The sequence below is a fragment of the Sus scrofa genome, chromosome 6 (assembly GCF_054392235.1).
Source record: "Sus scrofa isolate SSC_HxYL_T2T_F1_AM1 chromosome 6, Sscrofa_HxYL_maternal_Yorkshire_Landrace_v2.0, whole genome shotgun sequence".
In the NCBI taxonomy this organism is placed as follows: domain Eukaryota; kingdom Metazoa; phylum Chordata; class Mammalia; order Artiodactyla; family Suidae; genus Sus; species Sus scrofa.
The window spans coordinates 48,567,074-48,571,437 of record NC_139388.1 but is presented as its reverse complement, the minus strand read 5'-3'; the positions used below and the strand labels follow the sequence as shown (position 1 = coordinate 48,571,437).

The 4,364-nt window shown below is 48.9% G+C and overlaps 1 long non-coding RNA gene across 1 annotated transcript; it reads left to right on the top strand.

Moving 5' to 3' along the window:
* Window positions 1-1,329: 1,329 nt before the first annotated feature.
* Window positions 1,330-4,364, top strand: LOC146402336 (uncharacterized). Its single transcript, XR_014806200.1, has 2 exons — window positions 1,330-1,375; window positions 3,989-4,364. It is a non-coding gene; the product is annotated as an uncharacterized LOC146402336 (long non-coding RNA).

Here is a 4,364-nt window from a genome sequence, read left to right as displayed (position 1 = left end):
CATCTAATCCATCGTGCCCAGCCAAGGGGTTGAATCCGTGCCTCCGCAGTGACCCAAGCCGCTGAGGTCTGGTTCTTAACCCACTTCACCACAGCGGGAACTCCCACTCAATTTGTGCTTGTATGATGTTTTCTCACAATGAGATTGAGGTTTCACTTGCCTCAGGATTGCTGTTAGGCCCTTCTTGGTGCTTCATAGCGGTGGTGGGGGGCGGGGCATCCTGTTAATGTGACATTAACTTGTGACCTTGATTACTGGCTTAAGGTGGTATCTCTCACATTTTTTTTACTGTAAAGTTCTTATTTTAAATCATAAATGTCCTATAAATCTATTTTCTTCACAAGCTCAGGCACATAATAGGTGCACAAAAAAAGACTGCAAAGGCCTGAGAATTCATTTCTTAGACCCCACCTCCAGTCTCCCCTCACATCCCCCTTCTGACATTGAGGGAAGGAATCTGGGTAGTTAATACAACTGACTTTTTGTTTGTTTGTTTCTTTTTAGGGCCGAACCCCAGACATATGGAAGCTCCCCCTCTAGGGCTGGAATTGGAGGTACAGCTGCCAACCTATACCACAGCCACAGCAATGCCATAACTGAGCCGTGTCTGCGACCTATGACACAGCTTACGGCAACACCAGATTCTTAACCCACTGAGTGAGGCCAGGGATCGATCTCGTGTCCTCATGGATACTAGTCAGGTTCATAACCTGCTGGGCCACAATGGGAACTCCTGATAGAGTTGATTTATTTTTCAGACCGAAGGTCTCAGCCGCCTGGCTTAAGGCTCTTGGGAGGGGATTTCTGGAGCAGCCCCTCCAACTGCACCTACAGCGCCTCCCAACACCTACCACCTTCCTCCTAACAGGCTGGAGTGGGACTCAGTGGCTGCCCCAATTGTTGGTGCCACTGAGGCCAAGAAAGATGGCATTGGGTCCTGTCTGTCAGTTAAGGAGCCTGAGAGGACCAGTGTGGCTATGGGAGGCTGGGAAGACACGAGGAAGGGGACTTCCAAATAAGTCCCTCTGGAACACATCTACCAAAGCCCCCTCTCCACAGTACGCAGGTGCATCCTAATTCCATCCTTCCTGCTCTTATTTCAGTGGTGCCTTAACTACCCATCAATTGTCTGGTCCTTTTATCCCCTCATGTGCCCCTCCCTCCATCCTCCTGATACCCATTTTATTCACACGTGCTCTCGGTAAAGAGGCATCGAGCACCCGCTGCTTGCTGTTAGGGTACAAAGGGGAATGAGACACCCCAGGTCTTTGCCCTGATGGAGCTCAGGGCGGAGAGACATGGGAGACACTCTGGGTTAACCTCCCACAGGTGGTGAACAGTTACAGACTGTGATGAAGGAGAAGGAGCCAGCAGGGTGAGTAACACCCAGTGGGTGTGGAGGCTTCCTCAAAGAACTGGGGAGGTGGCTGGCTCAGGAATTCCAGCAGGAGAGGAGGGTGGCCTGGACCACCACCGTCCATGGAGGATGCAGAATATGCCCGGCTTGGGCCCGGGCCCCGCCCATGGGAACAGAGTGGGAGGTAGGAGCATCTTGAGGACAGTGGGCTCTGGCAATTGCATGTACACCCCCAGCCTGCAGAGGTCCCCCCATACGAGTGGTGCCTGATACTGAAATGTTGGGGTTCCCCAGGGCTCTGCCCTGGCTCGGAAAGGACTTAAAATGGGGACCCCATTCCCAGTACCTAGAATCAAGCTCCTAGACTTGCTGGGCTGTCCTTCGTGGGGCTGGGCCAAAGTTGCCTCTCAATCTGTTATCTTCTGGGCTTCAAAGTCTCAGTGTGGGAGTTTCCATCATGGCTCAGTGGGTTATGAATCCAACTAGTATCCGAGAGGATTTCGGTTCGATCCCTGGCCCCGCTCCGTGGGTTAAGGATCTGGCATTGCCATGAGCTGTGGTGTAGGTCACAGGTGCGGCTCGGATCGGGCGTGGCTGTGGTTGTGGTGTCAACCAGCAGCTGCAGCTCTGATTTAACCCGTAGCCTGGAAACTTCCATAATGCCGCATGTGTGGCCTTAAAAAGCAAATACACACACAAGAACACGAAGTCTCTGCGTGCCTTCTTTGTGTTGGCTCTCTCTCCCGCTCTCCACGCCTCAGTTCTCTCTTCTCACGTCTCTCTTCCTGACCAATGGGAGCTGCGGGAGAAGGAATAGATTTGGAGGAAAATGCTGACGCGGAGAGGGCTGTGAGGTAGCCCCTGGGGATACAGGCTGAGGGGGCAGGGAAGGAAGACCTGGGAGGGGGCGCGATATAACTGGAAATCAGGAGCAAACGCATGATATAGAAATTTAGGGTGGGGGAGGGGAGACGAATGAACTCATCTGAGGGGGTAGACAGACAAGAGGCACCATGACCGTGCAGTCGGGACCTCATAGTTAGAGTTTGGGAGAGGAGAGAAGGGCAGGGAGATTACTACTGGGGGACAGTATCAACCCAGGACTGGTTAAAAGAGGTGAGACGGCGAGGGAGGAAAACAAGGAGAATGTGATGCCCAAGAAGGTAGGTAAGGGGGGGCGGAGAAAGCCCTTTGGGTCAAATGCTGCTCGAAGATTGAGTAACACACACCCATTCATCACATCACTCATCCGGTCAGTTATCTAGACCTTCCCATCCATCCAAATTTCCATGACTCGATAGGATCATTATTTTTTAATTATGACTCTTTTACTATTATTATTATTTTTGTCTTTTTAGGGCCATACCCACGGCCTATGGAGGTTCCCAGGCTAGGAGTCAAATTGGAGCTGCAGCTGCCGGCCACAGCCACAGCCACAGCAATGCCAGATCCAAGCGGCATCTGTGACCCACACCACAGCTCACGGAAACGCTGGATGCTTTAACCCACTTAGCAAGGCCGGGAATCAGACCTGTGTCCTCATGGATACTAGTCAGGTTTGTTAACCACTGAGCCACAAAGGGAATTCCTTAATTATGAATTTTTTAAATCATGAATTTACTTAGTTTTCATCAATTTATTTATTTATTTTTGTCTTTTTACCTTTTCCTTTTTTTTTTTTTCTAATTTTTTGTTTGTTTGTTTGTTTGTCTTTTATTGCCATTTCTTAGGCCACTCCTGCAGCATATGGAGGTTCCCAGGCTAGGGGTCTAATCAGAGCTGTAGTCATCAGCCTACGCCAGAGCCACAGCAACTTGGGATCCGAGCCTCGTCTGCGACCTACACCACAGCTCATAACAACGCTGGATCCTTAACCCACTGAGCAAGGGGAGGGATCTGAACCCGCAAACCTCATGGTTCCTAGTCGGATTCATTAACGACTGCACCATGACGGGAACTCCTAGTTTTCATCAATTTAATCCTCACACTGGGGAGTTCTCTTGTTAAGGATCAGGCATCATCATTGCAGTGGCTCAGGAAGCTGCTGTGGCATGGGTTTGATCCCTGGCCCGGGAACTTCCACCTGCCGTGGGCACAGCCAAAAAAAACAAAACAAAACAAAACAGAAAAGTTTTATTGAAGCCATATTGTGTCTTGGCATTGAGCTAAGATCTGGGGTGATATCAACAAATGAAATACATCCTTTGTGTCAAATGAACTAATGTAATGAAATATTTCTCAGGAGTTCCCTGGTGGTCTAGCGGTTAGGATTTGGTGCCTTCACTGCTGCAACCTGGGTTCCATCCCTGTTCTGGAACTAAGATCCTACCTCAAGCCACTGCATGCCATAGCCAAAAAAAAAAAAAAGAAAAGAAAAGAAAAGAAAAAGAAATATTTTTCGTTGTGTTTAGTGTGAATTGAGTGCTTTATCATGAGCAAAGCCTTTTAAGTTATTATTTTCACAAAGGCAATAAATTATCTAACCCCCTCCTACCAGCCCTGCTTTACAGTTTAAGAATCTGGAGCAGAGAGAAATTAGGAGACCAAGCCAATGTCACAGCTGATATTCAAACTGTGAATTCAAAGCAGACCTATGAGATTCAAAAGCCCTATTCTTATGTTGCTCTCCAGTGCCGGAGAACAACTTGGCCTTGACTCAATCTGGATGACCCATGCACTCCAGGCTTGGACCCAGACCTGAACAGAAGCCATCCCACCCAGGGAACCAAACCAGGACGGGGAGACAGAGTTGTTCCTGTGTATTTTTCTCTTACCCACGTAAACAGAGAAGAACAGAGAATGCTGCTCATACCCAGTTCTGCCAGGACTAACCTGCTACTCACCAACAGTGCACTCCGTGCTTCAGGCAGAGGAAATGAAGATGATAACAGGATGCTCTGTGCTTTGGACAAGAAGTCCCCTGAGGGAGTTAGATGTATATCTTGGGAAGAATTTTAATGACCCCAGAGTCTTGCATCTTCCTAAATATAGAAAAGCACTAAAATCA